The sequence below is a fragment of the Cebus imitator genome, unplaced genomic scaffold (genome assembly GCF_001604975.1).
Source record: "Cebus imitator isolate Cc_AM_T3 unplaced genomic scaffold, Cebus_imitator-1.0 Scaffold688, whole genome shotgun sequence".
In the NCBI taxonomy this organism is placed as follows: domain Eukaryota; kingdom Metazoa; phylum Chordata; class Mammalia; order Primates; family Cebidae; genus Cebus; species Cebus imitator.
Window position 1 is genome coordinate 15,265 of NW_016108003.1, and position 20,267 is coordinate 35,531.

The 20,267-nt window shown below is 38.2% G+C and overlaps 1 protein-coding gene and 1 long non-coding RNA gene across 2 annotated transcripts in view; one reads left to right on the forward strand and one right to left on the reverse strand.

Annotated features, from left to right (window-relative positions):
- The window catches only part of LOC119469517, a 17,779-nt gene extending 3,339 nt beyond the window's left edge, over positions 1-14,440 (forward strand). The window contains exons 2-3 of the long non-coding RNA XR_005198335.1: positions 11,817-12,638; positions 13,568-14,440. This is a non-coding gene — a long non-coding RNA (uncharacterized LOC119469517). The remainder of the gene's footprint in view (positions 1-11,816; positions 12,639-13,567) is intronic.
- The window catches only part of LOC108296177 (canalicular multispecific organic anion transporter 2-like), a 65,465-nt gene continuing 48,591 nt past the window's right edge, over positions 3,394-20,267 (reverse strand). The window contains exon 7 of the mRNA XM_037734926.1: positions 3,394-4,567. The gene's annotated coding sequence lies outside the window, so the exon portion shown is untranslated. The remainder of the gene's footprint in view (positions 4,568-20,267) is intronic.

Below are 20,267 nucleotides of genomic sequence, written 5' to 3' on the forward strand. Positions count from 1 at the left end.
GTGTAATGAACAAAAGTAGTGGGAAATGTAAAAACATTTGTAAACTGGAAAATAGGTTTACAAATGTGAGACAAAATGATCACAGCAGTATTCAGTATTCAGTGACTTAAAGAATCTTGAGGAAACTTTTGTAAACTGAAGGACAATAAAATGGCTGTAGCATCAAGGAAAGAATGGGAAAGTAGGAAATGGCATGTGGATTTTAAATTTAGGGTAGCGGTGTGTTCAGTTTTGGCAGGCTACTAGGACTGAAGATGTCCTGTAGGAACATAGCAGTTTGGCACGTGAGACTTCCTGATGAACTTTTAAGTATTTTTACCTAGAATTAATTTTGTTCATAGATCACAAACTGCTAGTCAGTGCGACACTGAATATACAAGATGAGATCTTATGCTATAGTAGTAGGAACAGAAAAAGAAATAAAGAGCAAATGCTTCTCACTGTAAATACTTTCTATAAAGAAAATAGAAAATGTTAGAAGATATAAAGGAAGTTTGTAGTTAGGATGGGAATGGGAGTAGGAATGGAAATCTATGGTCAGAGATGGCCTCTCTAAGTATGATATTTAAGCTGCCAACTAAAGGTGAGAAAGAGCCTGCCATGTGAAAGTCTAAAAGAGGAAATTCTGAATGGAGAGAACAAAGGATCACATCATTTTGCTCTTAACACCCTGGAATAGGCAGAAAGCCATCATCATAATTATTTTTTATGATTACAGTATGTATAACAAATACAAAATAGAATCCTGGCACATTTTAGATGCTTCCTAAATGTTTTTTTTTTTTTTTTCCTTTTAAAGAAAGTTTGCTATACTTTTGAGGTTCGTTCTTTCTTTCTCAGTCTTTTTCTTTTCTTTCTTTCCTTTTTTTTTTCTTCTTTTCTTTTCTTTCTTGACAGGGTATCACTTTGTTGCCTGTGCTAGTGCAGTCAGTAGTGTGATTTCAGCTCACTGCAGCCTTGACCTTCCAGGGTAACGTGATCCTTCCATCTCAGTCTTCTGGCTATCTGGGATTACAGGCATGCAACACCATGCCCAGCTAATTTATGTGTCTTTTGTACAGATGGGGTTTGACCATTTTTTCCAGGCTGGTTTCAAACTCCTGGGTTCAAGCAATCCACCCACCTTGGCCTCCCAAAGTCTTAAGATTAAAGGTGTGATCCACTGCCCCTGGCCTGATGTATGCAGCCAATCACCATGGCACGTGTATACCTATGTAACAGACCTGCATGTTCTGCACATATACTCCAGAACTTAAAGTATAATAAAAAAATGAATAGTTGGGCAGTTGATCACGTATTTTCTTGCTTTTATTTAAATATAAAATAAAAATTGTATTACTAAATTATCATTCTATTCAACCTTTTTTTTTTCTATCAGTAAAGATTTTATCAAAAAATATGTAGGTTTTTCCAAGTCTTTGTTAACCTAAAGGAAGCATCTTCTATGGTGTTCTATTGATGCTCAATATGACATATTTCCAAGTTTTCTATCATAAATATCTTAACACTGAAATATTTATGAGGATATTTAAAATATTTTAATATTGTAAGTATTATACCAAGTAGTGTGTGTGTGTGTGTGTGTAAGTTTTGAGATGGAGTCTTGCTCTTTCACCCGGGCTGGAGTGCAGTGGTCTGAACTCTGCTCCCTGCAACCTCCGCCTCCTGTGTTTAAGCAATTCTCTTGTTTCATCCTCCCAAGTAGCTGGGACTACAGGTGCACACTACCAATCCGGGCTAATTTTTTTTATTTTTAGTAGAGACAGAGTTATCACCGTATTGGTCAGGCTGCTCTCAAACTCCTGACCATGCGTGTCAGCCTGCCAAAGTGCTGAAATTACAAATGTAAGCCAGCGCACCTGTATGTGTGCGTGTGTGTGTGTGTTTGTGTGTGTATGTATGTATGTATGTATTTTCTTTTTTTGAGACAGAATCTTGCTCTGTCACCAGGCGCCAGGCTGGAGTGCAGTGGCATGATCTAGGCTCACTGCAACCTCTGCCTCCCGGGTTCAAGCAATTCTCCTGCCTCAGCCTCCCAAGTAGCCAGGTCTACAGGTACACGCCACCACGCCCAGCTAATTTTTGTATTTTTTAGTAGAGACGGTGTTTCACCATGTTGGCCAGGATGGTCTCCATCTCTTGACCTCATGATAAGCCCGCCTCAGCCTCCCAAAGTGCTGGGATTACAGGCATGAGCCACCGCGTTAGGCTGACAATATGTATTTTTTAAATGTTTTCTTATGTTTGGAGGAGATTGCAAAGTAGAGTTAGGTACTTTGAAGCTAGTTCCTGACTGAAATATGCACATGCTAATATTTTGTCTGTGAATATGTTTCCTTTGCGCTGCCATGCTTGGATAAGCAAGTTGATGGACATATGAAGATAACATATGAGCCTAATCTAGAAAGCGTAGATGACATTCTCTACTGGAATGCTTTGGTTTTCAGTACATGCTTCTCTATTTTTTAAGTCAAATTAGTTTTAAAATACTAAAATGAAATTTTGGGTGAGACAGAGTCTTGCTCTGTTGCCTAGGCTGGAGTGCAGTGGCATGATCTTGGCTTGCAACAGTCTCCACCTCCCAGGCTCAAGTAATCCTCCCACATCAGCCTCCCAAGTAGCTGGGATTACAGGCACACACCACAATGCCTAATTTTTATTTTTATTTTTTTGGTAGAGATAGTTTCTCATTATGTTGCCCAAGCTCGTCTTGAATTCCAAGCTCAAGCAATCCACCTACCTTGGTTTTGCAAAGGGTTGGGATAAGAGGGAGCCACCAACTTGGGTAAACTGAGATTTATTTAAGTAAATTGATTAGTGCTAGGTGTGGTAGTGCACATCGGTTATCTCAACTCTTTGCGAGGCAGAAGTGGAAGGATTAAGACCAGGGGTGTGGGCTGGGCAAGGTGGCTCACACCTATAATCCCAGCACTTTGGGAGGCCAACACGGGTGGATCATGAGGTCAAGAGATCGAGACCATCCTGGTCAACATGGTGAAATCCAGTCTCTACTAAAATACAAAAAAAAAGCTTACCTGGGTGTGGTAACATACGCCTATAGTCCCAGCTACTCAGGAGGCTGAGGCTGGAGAATTGCTTGAACCAGGGAGGTGGAGGTTGTAGTGAGCTGAGATCATGCCACTGCATTCCAGCCTGGCACCTGGTGACAGAGTGAGACTCTGTCTCAAAAAAAAAAAAAAGGGGGTGGAGTTTGAGACCAGCCTGGGCAATGCAGTAAGACCTTGTCTCTACAAAAATAACAATAAAAAAGTAGCCCAGCATGATGGTATGCACCTGTAGTTCCAGCTACTCAGGAAGTTGAGGTGGGAAGAATACTTGAGGTTGGGAGGTTGAGATTGCAGTGAGCCATAATCATGCCACTACATTCCAGCCCTGGGTGACAGGGTGAGACCCTTTTTCAAAAAAAGAGAAAAAATTAATAAAGTCTTTATGCAACTCATTATAATTTTGTAAACGGAAACTCATGCTTGATATTACCTCAACAGTATATCCCCAAGAAAGTGTCACAGCCTTTACCTAGACCTTAAAAAAAAATACAGTATAGTCAATGTAAAAGGAGAAGGTAAGAATACTATTTTATTTAAAAAGTAATTTGATGGATTTTTTTTAAAAAATATGAGCACCAATATATTCAAATAGCTAAAGAAAATGTTCTATTAAATATATAATAAGGAGAAGTAAAATTTTGGTAAGTTGTGTATCTAATCAGGACTCAGTAGTTGAGTCTATTGAGAGTACCATTAAAGGAGCTGAATTATTAGTTTTCGTTTTAAGATACTCTAAAATCTGAGGCAAGTCAGGAAAGAGGGAAGAGGAAATGAATGAGAGAGAAAGAATGAGGAAGGCAGAGTGTACATGGAATAAATGAAGAAACAGTATGCAGGTGTATGTAAAGGAGGGTAGTAAAGTCAAATTTATTTGTGGAAGGAAGAGCAGGATGATAGAAATAGGAAAGAAGGTAATGTCAGCTTCCAGCACCAAAATGTGTCAGAGAATGAGAGTAAATTTTCCTGCTCTTGCTGTCATTCTCACTATTGGAGAGGCATTAAGGATGGAGGTACCTCACCACACAGACCTGTGTTTTATCTGCCATAGATGATTATCACCATAAATGGTCAGCCATGTATGGCCATAATTTAGTTTTATAGAGAATGTTATAACTTCATCAGATAGTATCATATAGGCCAGATTAACATAATTGAATAGTGTTGTGATTCATGAAGAGAAAGTTAGAGGAGGTACAGCCTGATGAAAAGTTTACTAGAAACATTATGGCTTATAATACAGAATTAAATTCATTGCCTTAACAGGGAAGAAATTGAGGCTAAGTTCCAGATGGGCAATTAAGGTAAACAAATGTGGAAGCACATTAGTGTAGAACAGAGCATCCAAATTTTCATGAATTAGTTGAGTAGCTTCTGGAAAATGGACATTCTCATTCAGCACGTGTGGGATTCTGCCCTTCTCAGGAGTACTCCGGTGGTGTTGGCGCTGTTCCTTGGACACAGCTCAGAATAACAAGGAAATAGCCTTCCTTTAGAGAAATCTGGAAAAAGAACCATTGGACAGCAATTAAAAAAAAAAAATAACTATCAAGTGAAAGAATTAATCTCCTTTTATTTCTGAAGTAGGATTCTGGCCAAGAGGAGGCAGAATGAGATGAAAAAAGAAATTACTGGTATATACTACTGCTGAATACAGTATGAAAATGAAAAATGATTCATTTACAGTATGAAAAAAAAATTCTCGCAATTATCTAAAAAAAGCAGGAAAAGAAGCATCAGGATGACAGTTCTAAAGATTACTTTTGCAAAGCAAGAGGGACTGTGAAAGGGCAAGGGCGAGGATGTTTGTTGGGGGACTTTAGAATTAAAACCAAGGAAACTTGAGACACCTCACTTTCAGTTCCTTGGGCGTATGCCCAGTCTAGCAAAAGCCATTATTGCTGTGGAGAGTACTGGAGGCAGGAGGGAGTGCTAGAATTGGGGTAAATCACAGCAGCTAATTTCTTTTCATAACTGTAAGGCCTCAGAGCAAGAAGTTTCATTGACATGAGTGAATAAGATGTGATTAAGTTGCATTTTGGCTAATATTTTGGGGCTCAGCCAGTTCTATGATATGATAGCTATTTTACAAAAGTGGTTTACAGAGTAAAATGACATACCAAACTTAGCTAATTTTAGAGGCAGTCGTATTATAAAATTTATTCTGTGAATACTAAAATCGTCATTCTCTACGAATACTGCACTGATCCTTGGAAATATAAAAGTTTATTCTTTTCCATCAAGACTGTGGCAAGTCAATGTTTTCTCTTTGCTATTGAAAGCTTATTCTATATGGTTTATTTGATGTGTTTTAAATCTTGCATGATTGGGTCAAGGAGCTCTTAAAGGGTCAAATGAGAGGATATGAGAAATGTAGGTGCTTTAGTAGCCAATGTGGGTATGGGAAAATGAGAATTTTGAGAAACTTATTTCATAAATGTGTATCATAGCTGATCAATTCATAACATTTTCTTTGATGGGAGGTGAATCATACAGTCACCTGAACTGGCATTCCAACTGTGTATTTCCTAAGTGACAGGATGAGGGGAAGCACATATAAATATTTGTGGTCTTCTGACATCAATGCCTCTAACGTTTCGAGTTTAAATATTCCGTAGCATTCACCATCAGCCTTGATGTTGATTCTCTCAGGTTATGATTTGCTCCACTGTTTAATGGTCCCTTTTATCCTTATCACCCCAATGTGTTCACATTAATATCCATACTATTCTATTTTAGTTATAGGCATTTGAAACAATCTTACTTTTGAAATATAAACTTTTGTGATTTAGGGATCCTATATTCCTATTTTACTCGGTGTATTTCCATCACGTTGCTGTCCTAGGCAATGAAAAGAAGATGCCAAAAAGAACTCTCAAAACCTTAAGTAATTATTTTCATAGCCAGGCATGAGGACTCAGCTTGACACTAACACTGCATGAATGTTTTGTTGGCCCTGTCACACCTACACATAATTGATAACATGTCCTCTTTGCTTTGTAGCACCTCCTGAATAACATCCTTACTTGAAGGTAATTATGTATATTTATTTTTAATTACTAACTTTATATTGTATAAAATATATATGATTGATTAGTTATTTCGTTTTAAAACCCATTCAGCCTACCATTGAAATGGAATATGCTGTTGTGAGAGAAGCAGTACAAAGAAAGAATGTATACATACGAGAGCAGGTACATTTTCAATAAAACTGGAATGCTGGAAATAAGTACATTAAATGATTGGAAATACTCACATTCTTCTTACTCCTAATTCTTTTTATTCTAAATTGCATGGAACGCACTGACATAAATGTTATTGTTGGTATCCATATCTTAATAAAAATTAATTTAGAAGTATTAGAAAACAAGATTTTAAAAATATGAATTTTAACTCAGATATTTCTATTTTAATATTTTGAATAGCATAACATTTCCAATATGGAATTTTTATACTTGTCAGGGATTCAAAGCAGTGAATTTTGGGACTCTGAGATAGTTCGTGTCTTATGTGCTAGTTGGAGTTCTGATATTTACCTAAAGGAAAGCTTTACTGAGATGTCAGTTTCTGTATTAACTTTAGAGATTTCCTGTTAATGTTATTACACTGATGATCTGAAGCCAATGAGATGTTCTGATGAGCAGACTGTGTGCACATGTGTGCGTATGGGTGTGCATATGGGTGTGTTTGTAGCATCTTTGATTATCAAGAACTAGGAAAGTAATTATTCATTCATAACTGGAAGACAGTCTTTTAAAATGGTTGTTTTTGAGACTTTTTGGTATAAAAGGTTTTTTAAAAAAAAGTTTCATAGAGGTGACCAACATCATGAACATCATTGAGGCTACCAACATCATTGGTTGTTTTCCATTTCAATACCCTTTTGAAATCCTTAACTATGTTGTGATGCTCAGAAATAATATGCAGAATTTTTGTGTCCTAAAATGGAATGTGAGTTGTTCTACACTTTACATATCTTTCTGTCACTTTATTTTGTGTACTTTGTATATTTTCCAGATGTATCCACATTGATGTGATTAGCTCTGGTTTAATTCATTTTACACTTTTTATTGTATTCCCTTATATCACTCTACCACATTTAATTAGACTCTCCTGTTGCTGATAAATGAAAAAAAAAAAAAAAGAGTAAAAGAAAAATGGGCTGGGCATGGTGGCTGACACCTGTAATCCCAGCATTTTGGGAGGTTGAGGTGGGCAGATCACGAGGTCAGGAGATCAAGACCATCCTGGCCAACATGGTGAAACTCCATCTCTATTAAAATATAAAAAATTAGCTGGGCATGATGGTGCATGCCTGTAGTCCCACCTATTTGGGAGGCTGAGGCACAGAAATCACTTGAATCCGGGAGGCAGAGGTTGCAGTGAGCCAAAATTGTGCCACTGCACTCCAGTCTGGCAACAGAAAAAGACTGTTTCAAACAAAAAAAGAAAAAGAAAAATAATATCAGATTAAAATGGGCTTTTGTTTAATCAGTTTGTATCTGCGAATATTTACGTATCTGCGAATATTTAAGTATCTGCGAATATTTAATATGAGAGTTTAAGGCTGAGAAGTTCAGAATGCAAGCATTCACCACCATATTTTACAAATGCCCTTAGAATTATGACTCATGAGCCTGTAGCCTATGAAGTTATGACAACTCATTTCTCTAAAGAGGTTTACTGTTCTCTAAAGAGAAAAAAAAAAAAAAAAGACTGAAAATAGCAAATGACATTCTCTTATTTGACCTCTTGGACATCCTCGAATGAAACTGCAACGTACTCATATCAAAATTCAGAACCATTGTTTTGCACAATATATATAGTTTGTGAATGTCTCGTGATCATGAGCCCTTGATGATGAAATGGCCTTTCAAGTTTTACTTTTGCATTTTTTGCTCTTTTCTTGTCTTACAAAAGCTTAAATTGAACAGTTTTATTTCTACAGAGAGCAGGAATATAATTTTTTAATATATTTCTGTCCTGTCTCATGGCACTGTAAACTCTTCAGCTCTAGTGTGGACCTAGACTTATTTTTACATGGGAACAACTGGGTTTATTTTTTTGTTGCTGTTGTTTTTGAGACAGAGTATTGTTCTGTGATGTGGTTCAGAGTGGATAAGCTCTTAAAGCAGTAATCTTTCCAGTGGTTCTTTTGGTTGGGAAGTAAAATGGCAGGTGAATTTGGGCCTTGTTATATGTAGGGCAGAGCACATAGCTACAACTAAGTAAAAACACCCAGCACCTTCCCCAAGAGTATTGGCCAGAGTAACACATTAGTATCTCTTGAGCTCTTCTCCACTGGCAGCTGGAAAGTTTTTGCAAGAATCCCTGTTTCTGGTCTGATTCCTATGTTTTGCTGACTTCTGGTGATAAGGTGTTTTATCCTAAACTGAATAGTTTTAACTGAAGAGCTAGAGAGACTGTGTTGTGTTACAACAAAGTGCAGTAGTTCCCCCTTAACTGTGGGAGATACACTCAAAAGCCCCAGTGAATGCCTGAAAGCACAAATAGTACTGACTCACTCACTTTTTTTCCTATACTTACATATCTATGATAAAGTTAAATTGATAAATTAGGCATAGTAAGAAATTAATAACTAATAATGAAATGGAAAATTATAGCAACATGCTGTCATTAAAGTTATTTGAATGTGGCCTCTTAAAATATATGGTATGGTTCTCACCCTTTTCCTGTGATGATGTGAAGTGATACAATGCCTGTGTGGTGAGATGAAGTGAGGTGAATGATGTAGGCATTGTCATGTACTGTTAGGCCCCTATTCACCCCCTGACTCTAAGTCAGAAAAAAGATGATCAGCTTTAAGTGTTCCTGGACCTTCAGGCCTTAATGATGTTGATAGCTGGATGCAGGAGGAGACCATGTTGATGACTAGTGGCTGGACAGCATATGCAGTGTGAATTCACTGGACAAAGGAATGATTGACATCCTGGGATGGATAGAGGGCAATAGCTCATGATTGTATTGTGCTTCTCAGATTGGCACACTAACACTTATGACTTGTTTATTTCTGGAGTTTTCAATGTAATGTTTGGAATACAGTTAACTATTAGTATCTGTAACCACATAATTCAAAACTGCAGATGTAAAATCTGTTTGACTCATTTCTTGGTGTACAATTCTTAAACTCTAGAATTTCCAAAGTGATGTCTTTTGGTATGCTAATGATTGATGGCTGGAAGCTCCTAGGATGGGAACTGGTCACCGTCCTGAAGACATGACTGATTAAAGGGTTGAGATCTTCTGTCTCACTCTGCAAACTCTGGGGAGGACAGAAGGGCTGAAGGTTGTCAGTCCCTAACAGCCAGTGATTAATTAGTGATGCCTATGTATTAAAGCTTTCATAAAGACCCAAAGGGACTGGGCTTGGTGAGCTTCCAGATCGCTGAATACATGGAGGTTCCTGGAAGGTGGTGTGTCCTGAGAGGGCATGGAATCTCTCTGCCATTAGGCCCATACTTTGCATTATGCATCTCTTCATCTGTACCTTTTGTAATGTCATTCATAGTATACTGGTAAGTGTGTTTCCCTGAGTACTCTGAGCCATTCCAGCAATTCAATTTAACCCAAAGAGGGAGTCCTGGGAACCTCAATTTGAAGCCGATTGGTCCAAATATCTGGAGTTTCAGACTTAGGACTGATAGAGGGAGGCAGTCTCATGGGACTGAGCCCTTTATCTGTGGCATCTGATGCTATCTGCAGACAGAGGAAGAGAACTGAATTAGATGACACCCAGTTTGTGTCATCTGCAGAAGTGATTGCTTGCTTGTTGATGGGGAAAACCTCTCCACATGTTTGGTCACAGAAGCCGCCTTTTTTGTTGATTGTTGCTGTGGTGTGACAGCAGAGAAAAACTTGGCAAGTGTGTCTTTTCCACACATAAAGTAGATAAGGGGTATGGCTGTTTACTCTGATTTTAACTGCCCCCCTCATATTTTAGTCCAGAAATCATGCTGTTTGACACTGGTCACTCATTCCACCTGTTCTGCTAACAATACCATTTTTAGCCAATTTCATAGGGTTTGGCTAGGATGACTTGCATACTGCAGTTCACTTGTAGATATGAAATTTTGATAAATTTATTCTTCTTTGCATTGAAGAAATACAAAGTAAGGGAAGAGTTCTCACGGCATTAATTACATACCAATAGGTATAATTTATATTAATGCTAATAAAGTCCCAGGTATGCTCCCAGATGAATGCTTTGTAACAAAGCATCAGTCCTATACTTAAAAGAAAAATGGTCTAAACCAGGTACATAACTGTGCATACTTTTTATGAAGGTAGTCTTGCTGTGTTTCCTAAACTGGTCTCAAACTTCTGGGTTTCTCAAGTGATCCTCCTTCCTCAACCCCCCAAACAGTTGAAATTACAGGCATGTATCACCGTACTTTCTTATGGTTTTAATATTCTATACATTATTGATTTAAAATGCATTTTTTCTTTAATAGATTCTGGGAGTTCTGTTGAATCTGCAGTCAGGTAGGATTTTACATATTTAAAAAATTATGTTAACTAAGAATATAGATGGAAGAAACTAGTATCTATTGAGTGTGGTATTCTGGGCTAAATACCCTATTATGTGCCATGCATTTATCTCATAAAGCCATCAAAACATTTGTTTTCTTATAACCTACTGTTTATTAAATAGACAACTGTGGTTTAGAGAGAGGTTGACGAATGTGATCATGATCCCATAGCTTACAAAGTAGCTGACACACAGTTTGACCGTCAGCCTAACTGGCTTTCAAATCTGTTCTCTTCCTCCTCAGCACAGATTGATAGAGATATCTGTGCAGCACTTTGATCAAGATATAGGTCTGAATAAGATTAATCAGATGATTTTAATTAATGTCTAATGAGTTTAAATAAGTTAAACTCTTATTTTAGGTTACTGTTAGAGATGAGGTTAGTCCTTGAGTTTGTCCTAATTTGACAATTTTTGTGGTAACCAGCATCCTTTTATATTTATTTTTTAAATTAACCATCAAACCCTTTAGGGCAGCGTAAAGGTTTGGCCATAGGTTTACAAAACCAAGATTTGGCAAGCCTTGGAGAGAAATTATTTAACTTCCCAGTTTTGTTTTCTGTTTAGGCTAGTATTTCTGCCTACTTCCATAATGCTTTATTATTTTTTTTTCTTTATCCATGACTTTTCTTCCTTGGTGTTTTTTATTGTTTTCAAATTCTGCTGGCTATGTATTCCCAATTTTCCTATAGACAGAACCAAAAGCACATAAAATTACAGAAATTTAAGGAATCTTAGGACTAATTAAAATATCTTCTAGTACTTCAGTCTGTGTTGAATGTTCTGGTCAAATGATTTTCTAGATAGAGAACTTGAGACTCAAAGAGATAAGGATGATTTTTTTGTGGACATAAGACGTGGTAGAAATGAGATTTGAACTCGTTTTAAAGCCCAGTACTCTTCCTTTTTTTTTTTTTTTTTTNTCTATTGGCATTTTTGTTTTGTTTTTTTCAGACAGAGTTTCGCTCCTGTTGCCAGACTGGAGTGCAATAGCACAATCTCAGCTCACCGCAAACTTCGCCCTCCCAGGTTCAAGCGATTCTCCTGCATTAGCCTCCTGAGTATCTGGGATTACAAGCATGCACCACCATGCCTGGATAATTTTGTAGTTTTAGTAAAGACAGGGTTTCTCCATGTTGGTCTCGAACTCCTGACCTCAGGTGATCTGCCCGCCTCAGGTTCCCAAAGTGCTGAGATTACAGGTGTGAGCCACCATGCCTGGCCTGGCATGTGTTTTAATAATACAAAGGGGGAGTGAATCTGGTGCACCTAGTAGATAGAATGAGAATGAAATTAGCTGGTGAACCCAGTGGAAATGGCTAAGAATGGAATGAGCAGGGGAAGGCCGAGTTTGAAGAGAAACAACACTGGATATGGATTATTCAATAAGAGATTAGAATGTTGGGGTTTATGACAAGTCTGATAAATTATAAAGATGAAGGACACAAGATACTGGGGATTATCTCCAAAGGCACATTAAAATAGAGGGTTCAAGGAAGCTCTCAACAGATTGCTGTGTTCTTTTTAAATCAAGAACTGACAAACTTGAAAATTTTTATTGTAAGGTGCTAAAACCTTTGGAGGAGTCGCTACAGCAGACAGAAATGTGGTGTCATCTAATTCCATCCTGACTTACAGAGGGGTGACTTAGAGCTCCTTGAGTGCTGATGGGCTGGAGATTGCTGAACTACATAGATCTGTGGGCCAGGGCAGGTGTCGCCTCATCTCTGCCTTTTCCCAATTCACTGATGTCCTTTCCATATCCATGTAGGCTGGGTCAGGGTCATCACTGGCTGTCAAATCAGTCATGAAGTTCAGGAGGGTAGTTGGAGGTGTGTCTGTGCTGGTAGTAGACTCCAGTTAGGTTGTTACTCAGGAGCAGGGATATAAAGCACTCAATCCTGGTGATCTGAGGCCATCCTTTCAGGAATCTGTGGTTTCATAGACTGAATATTTGAAGATTGGAGACTGCCATGAAGCCCTGCATAAGTGGAACCTGGAAGTGGGAACCCATAGGAAGAAAGGTATTTAGATAGTACTTAGGGAAATAGAGGTACAACTGCCAGGACTCTGTTTTTCCAGTAATGTCTCCTGTTGGTTATCTGAGTGTCTATGAAGGTTTTTAAGGGCTTACTAGTTAATGTGGACTTGCATAAGTTAGGAACTAAAGAGTGAAAATAAGTGGATTTTTATAATTGTTAATGTTCTAATCTTTCTGGGAAGGGTATCCTCAATAAGAAAATACACCTTCGTTATTAGACTTTGGTACATTTAGCTCTCACACATTTCAAATATAGCAGGGGATTCTCTGTACTCTCTTAGGACAAAGAAAAGCATTGGGACCTTCTTTTTTTTTTTCCAATTTATTTTATTGCATTTTAGGTTTTGGGGTACATGTGAAGAACATGCAAGATTGTTGCTGGGACCTCCTTAAGTGGTTTTCATGCTGGGGAATCAAGACTGCCATTTTGAAGTGACACAGATTAGTCTTTTAATGAAAGACAGATAATGGGCAACAGACAGTGTATCTTTCTACCTTGTTTTAGGTCATAAGGTTCCTTCTAGTTTAGGTAACAAAAGTTATGTCATCCATTAATTGAATTTCATGTTCAGCTACAGGACAAATAATTTGTGAAAGAAATTATTGTCAGGCTCTGCCAATATATTGGCTGTTCACTATCTGTTATGGAGCTCAAGGTCAGTTTTCATTCAACATTGTATATATTTAGATAGGCAGAGGCAGACATAGGTAACCAAAATCTATTTTTAGAACAGAGGCCATATTTTAATTGTATCAAGAAATGTTATTTCATATAGAGATGGCTGACCTTTTCCCAGATTTTTTTTGTGTGTGTGTGTGTGTGGGGGGGGTAAGCTGAATATGAACTGGCAGTTAAAAAAATTAGTAAAAAAATCAACTTACTCATTTTTAATGTATATTTTTGCTCTAAAGCATTTTCCACGAACTGTGTGTGGATTCAGGCCCTAAACCAGATGATGAAAACTTGACTGTTACTACTAAGGTAAAGTGGTCTCTTGTAAAATTTTCTCACTCAGTAAACTTTTGCATAGTATTTACTTTTTAAAAATTTAGCAGTGGTTTCCCTGTTACTGTTTTATGATGGTTATGGAAAGTTGGTCAGAGAAAACCTTACACATATGGCTCATTGACTAAAAAATTTTATTTAATGTTGGTAACTAACAGAAGATTAAAAAGTATTGTGACAGGGTGGGGGCTGAACAAAAATGAACTGGAAGATACATAGCAACAGAAAAATCACATTAGAAAATGCTTTCCCCAATAGAGAAAATATGAAATTTGGTTAAGGTTTAATTAGATAAATGTTAATACTATGACTTTTAAATCATACTAGTGTGATATCTATATTTTTGCCAGTATAAATCTTCAGTGGATCCAATTACTTGTAATCATGGAATCTCCCTGGAACCTTTTAGTTGGAAAAACTGTACAACAAATAGCATATAACTCTTTTTCTTGGACACACATTAATTGGGTATTACATACTTGGTAGGAGAGATTGTTCCTCTACTTATATTATTGATTCTGTAGTGAGACTAACATACTAACAACTGCATAAAAAATAGCTGGGTGTGGTGATATACATCTATAGTCCCAGCTAATTGGGAGTTTGAGGTTGCCTGAGCCAAGTTTGAGAACCACCTGGGCAGCATAACAAGAATGCATCTGATTTATTTGTTTTTAAAAATTATACTAAGTTCTGGGATACATATGCAGAACATGCATGTTTGTTACATAGGTATACATGTGCTATGTGGTTTGCTGCATGCATCCCCGTCAGCTACATTAGGTATTTATCCTGTTATCCCTCCCCCGCACTGCTATCCCTCCCTTAGCCCCCTCTCCTCCTTAGAGGCCCTGGTGTGTGATGTTCCCCTCCTCCCTGTGTCCCTGTGTTCTTACTGTTCAACACCCACTTATGAGTGAGAACATGCAGTGTTTGGTTCTCTGTTCTTGCTTTCTGAGAATGGTTTCCAGTTTTATCCATGTCCCTGCAAAGGACATGAACTCACCCATTTTTATGGCTGCATAGTATTCCACGGTGCATATGTGCCACATTTTCTTTATCCAGTCTATCATTGATGGGCATTTGGGTTGGTTCCAAGTCTTTGCTATTGTAAACAGTGCTATAATAAACATGTGTGCATGTGTCTTTATAACAGAACGATTTATAAACCTTTGGGTATATACTCAGTCATGGGATAGCTGGGTCAAATGGTATTTCTAGTTCTATATCCTGGAGGAATTGCCACACTGTTTTCCACAGCGGCTGAACAAATTTACACTGCTGCCAACAGTGCAAATGCATTCCTATTTCTCCACATCCTCTCCAGCATCTGTTGTCTCCTGATTTATTAATGATCACCATTCTAACTGGCATGAGATGGTATCTCAATGTGATTTTGATTTGCATTTCTCTAATGACCAGTGATGATGAGCTTCTTTTCATGTTTGTTGGCTGCATAAATGTCTTCTTTTGAGAAGCATCTGTTCACATCCTTTGTCCACTTTTTGATGGGGTTTTCATGTAAATTTGTTTAATTTCTTTCTAGATTCTGGATGTTGCCCCTTTGTCAGATGGATAGATTGCAAAATTTTTTTCCCATACTTTTGGTTGCTGGTTCACTCTAATGATTGTTTCTTTGGCTGTGCAGAAGCTCTTAAGTTTAATTAGATCCCACTTGTCTGTTTTGGCTTTTGTTGCCATTGCTTTTGGTGTTTTAGTCATGAAGTTCTTGCCTATGCCCGTGTCCTAAATGGTATTGCCTCGGTTTTCTTCTAGGGTTTTTATGGTGTTAGGTCTTACATTTAAATATTTAATCCATCTAGAGTTAATTTGTGTATAAGGTGTAAGGAAGGGATGCAGTTTCAGCTTTCTGTAGATGGCTAGCTAGTTTTCCCAACACCATTTGTTAAATAGGGAATCGTTTCCCCATTGCTTGTTTTTGTCAGGTTTGTCAAAGATCAGATGGTTGTAGCTGTGTGGCATTACTTCTGAGGCCTCTCTTCTATTCCATTGATCTGTATCTCTGTTTTGGTATCAGAATTGCTGTTTTGATTACTGTAGCCTTGTAGTATAGTATAAAATCAGGTAGCATGATGCCTCTAGCTTTGTTTTTGCTTAGGATTGTCTTGGCTATGAGGGCTCTCTTTTGGTTCAATATGAAGTTTAAGGTAGTTTTTCCAATATTGTGAAGAAAGTCAATGGAACCTTCATGGGGTAGCACTGAATGTATATTTTGGACAGTATGGCAATTTTCACAGTATTGATTCTTCCTAACCATGAGCATGGAAATGTTTTTCCATCTGTTTGTGTCCTCTCATATTTCCTTGAGCAATAGTTTGTAGTTCTCCTTCAAGAGGTCTTTTCATCCCTTGTTAGATGTATCCCTAGATATTTTACACTCTTAATAGCAATTGTGAATGGGAGTTCACTCATGATTTGGCTATTATTGATGTATAGGAATGCTTGTGATTTCTGCACATTGATTGTGTATTCTTAGACTTTGCTGAATTTGCTTATCAGCTTAGCAGATTTTGGGCTGAGAAAATGGTGTCTTCTAAATATACAATCATGTCATCTGCAAATACAGACAATTTGACTTCCTTTTTTCCTGATTGAATACCCTTTCTTTTTCTTGCCTGATTGCCCTGACCAGAACTTCCAATACTGTGTTGAATAGGAGTGAGGAGAGAGGGCATCCTTGTCTTGTGCCGGTTTGCAAAGGGAATGCTTCCAGTTTTTGTCCATACAGTATGTTATTGTCTGTGGTTCTGTCATAAACAGCTCTTATTTTGAGATACATTCCATCGATACCTAGTTTATTGAGAGTTTTTAGCATAAAGGGCTGTTGAATTTTGTTGAAGGCCTTCTCTGCATCTATTGAGATAATCATGTGTTTTTTGTCTTGGTTCTGTTTATGTGATGATTATGTTTATAGATTTGCATATGTTGAACCAGCCTTACATTTCAGGGATGAAGCTGTGTTGATCATGATGGATAAGCTTCTTGATGTGCTGTTGGATTTGGTTTGCCAGTATTTTATTGAGGATTTTCCCATCAATGTTCATCATGGATATCAGCCTGAAATTTCCCTTTTTACTTGTGTCTCTGCCAGGTTTTGGTATCGGGATGATGTTGCTCTCAAAATGAGTCAGGTAGGATTCCCTCTTTTTGTATCGTTTGGAATAGTTTCAAAAGGAATGGTACCAGCTCCTCTTTTTACCTATGGTAAAATTCAGCTGTGAACCCATCGGATCCTGGACTTTTGTTTGGTAGGCTATTAATTGCTGCCTCAATTTCAGACCTTGTTATTGGTCTATTCAGGGATTTAACTTCTTCCTGGTTTAGTCTTGGTGGGGGGGAGGTGTATGTGTCCTGAAATTTACCCTTATCATCTAGATTTACTGGTTTATTTGCAAGAGGTGTTTGTAGTAATCGCTGATGGTAGTTTGTATTTCTGTGAGATCAGTGATGATATCCCTTTATCACTTTTTAATTGCATCTATTCTCCTCTTCTTTTATATTAGTCTGGCTAGTGGTCTATTGTGTTGATATTTTGAAAAAATCAGCTCCTGGATTCACTGATTTTTTTTTGAAGTGTTTTTTGTGTCTCTATCTCCTTCAGTTCTGCTCTCAACTTAGTTATTTCTTGTCTTCTGCTAGCTTTTGAATTCATTTGATCTTGCTCCTCTAGTTCTTTCAATTGTGTCAAAAGGGTGTTGATTTTAGATCTTTCCTCGCTTCTAATGCTAGAAATTTAGTGCTAGAAATTTCCCTGTAGGCACTACTTTAAATGTGTCCCAGAGATTCTGGTACGTTGCATCTTTGTTCTTATTAGTTTCAAAGAACATCTTTATTTCTGCCTTCATTTCATTATTTAGCCAGTAGTCATTCAGGAGCAACTTGTTCAGTTTTCATGTAGTTGTGCAGTTTTGAGTGTGTTTTTAAATCCTGAGTTCTGATTGCACTGTGGTCTGAGAGACTAGTTGTTATGATTTCTATTCTTTTGCATTTGCTGAAGACTGATTTACTTCATTATGTAGTCAGCTTTTAAGTAAGTGTGATGTGTTGCTGAGAAGAATGTATATTCTGTGGATCTGGAGTGGAGAGTTCTGTAGATGTCTATTAGGTCCACTAGGTCCAGATCTGAGTTCAAGTCTTGGATATCCTTGTTAATTTTCTGCCTCATTGATCTAATATTGACAATGGGGTGATAAAGTCGCCCACTATTACTGTGTGGGAGTCTAAGTCTCTTTGTAGGTCATTAAGAACTTGCTTTATGTATCTGGGTGCTCCTGTATTGGGTGTACAATATTTAGGATAGTTATCTCTTCCTGTTGTATTGATCCCTTTGGTCACTTTTGATCTTTGTTGGTTTAAAGTCTGTTTTATCAGAGACTAGGATTGCAACTGTTTTTTTTTTTTTTTTTTTTCTCTCCATTTGCTTGGTAAATCTTCCTCCATTCCTTTATTTTGAGCCTATGTGTGTGTTTGCACGTGAGATGGGTCGCCTGAATACAACGTACTGATTGATCTTGACGCTTTATCCAATGTCCCAGTCTGTGTCTTGAGTAGGCATTTAAGTCCATTTACATTTAAGGTTAATATTGTTATGTGTGAATTTGATTCTGCCATTTTGATGCTAGCTCATTGTTTTGCCCATTAGTTGATGCAGTTTCTTTATAGTGTCTATGGTCTTTAAAGTTTGGTATATTTTTGCAGTGGCTGGGACTGGTTATTCTTTTACATGTTTAGTGGTTCCTTCAGGAGATTTCTGTAAGGTCTGGTGGTGAAAAAATCTCTCAGCAGTTGCTGATCTGTAAAGGATTTTATTTCTTCTTCGCTTATGAAGCTTAGTTTGGCTGTATATGAAATTCTTAACGAATTTCTTTAAGGATGTTGAATACTGTCCTCCCACTCTTCTGGTTTGTAGGGTTTCTGCCAAGAGATCCGCTGTGAGTCTGATATGCTTCCCTTTGTGGTTAACCTGACGTTTCTCTCTGGCTGCCTTTAGTATTTTTTCCTTCATTTCAACCCTGGTAAATCTAACAATTATGTGCCTTGGGGTTGCTCTTTTGGAGGTATATCTTTGTGTTCTCTGTATTTCTTCAGTTTGAATGTTGACTTGCCTTGCTAGGTTAAGGAACTTCTCCTGGAAAATGTCCTGAAGAGTGTTTTCCAACTAGGTTTTACTCTCTCAGAGTCAGGTACACTGATTAAACATAGGTTTGGTCTTTTCACATAATCCTATTATTTCTTGGAGGCTTTGTTCATAATTCTTTCACTCCTTTTTCTCCTGTCTTGACTTCTCCTTTTATTTCATTGAGTTGATCTTCAATCTCTGATATCCTTTCTTCAACCTGATCAATTCGATATTGAAACTTGTGTATGCTTCATGAAGTTCTCAAGCTGTTTGGCCTGAGCCAGCATCCTGTACTAGCAGCAATGGGTAAAACCTAGCCCAGATGACAGTATCTCTGCCATGTGAAGCTCACTTTCCAGGACCAGGATGTAAGGAACCACAGGAAGGAAAGGGCATAGCCTCTGTGTCCCAAGCACTGCAAGAAGAGGTGATATTCAAAATAGGTAATTAGTTTGACAAGGTTATCAGCCAACAGGCAGAGGCCCAGGGACCCCTGAAGTGCTAGGAATTAACCCTTTGTTTCCAGATCAGAGAGCTCCTGAGAGTTCATTGTAAAAGGTACCTGGAGCAGTGGCTGATTCCACAGTAATCGGGAAGTATTTCAATATATGAGCAACTAGGAAACCAAGTTCTGCCAACAACCAGGTGAGCTTCAAAGTGGGCCCTTCCCCAGTTGAGTCTTCAGACGAGACCCCAGCCCTGGTAGATACCTTGGCTGCAGACTTAAGGAAAGACCCTGATAAAAATGCCAAGGGACAGCACAACTGGGTATCTGCCCCAATCCCAGGAAGAATCCACCCAGCATCAACAATAATCACCAGAACATCAACAATGACAAAGACAACCAACATCTGTCAAGGGCTCTCGGACACTCTACTATGTTTAAACAGATCACATCTCTTTCCTAGTTCACAACACCTGAGTGATAATGATGACTACGGCTCCCACTGTGCACTGGCTGTCTCATTCTTTGGTGCCAGGAGAGAAAGCGGCACAATTTAAGGCACCAAAGGGCTGAACCCAGAAGAGGTGGGAGAGGACCCAGGATGGAAGATACAAAAGAGATAAATATGCAGCTGGCAGCACAGTCAGGGAGACTGTGGGAACATGCTCAGGTAACATGAATAAAAGCAGAATTCAAAAATGCAGGCTCTCACACAACAGCCACAAGGAGACATAGACATGCCTGGAAGGGAAGCAGGGGCTGCAGATTATTCCTGGATGCAGGGAGGCAGTCTGCACCAAGGATTTTCAGTCCTGGTTGCAGGTGAATCACAAGGGGCTTTAATAAATAAAGTGGCACTCGGGCACAGTGGCTCATGCATGTAATCCCAGCACTTTTGAGGCCAAGGAGGGCAGATCACTTGAGGTCAGGAGTTCAAGACCAGCCTGGCCAGCCTGGCAGACTAAGTAAGGCGTTTATGCCAGGATGGAAACCAGTGCCTTCTGCTTCCTGTATTAAGAAA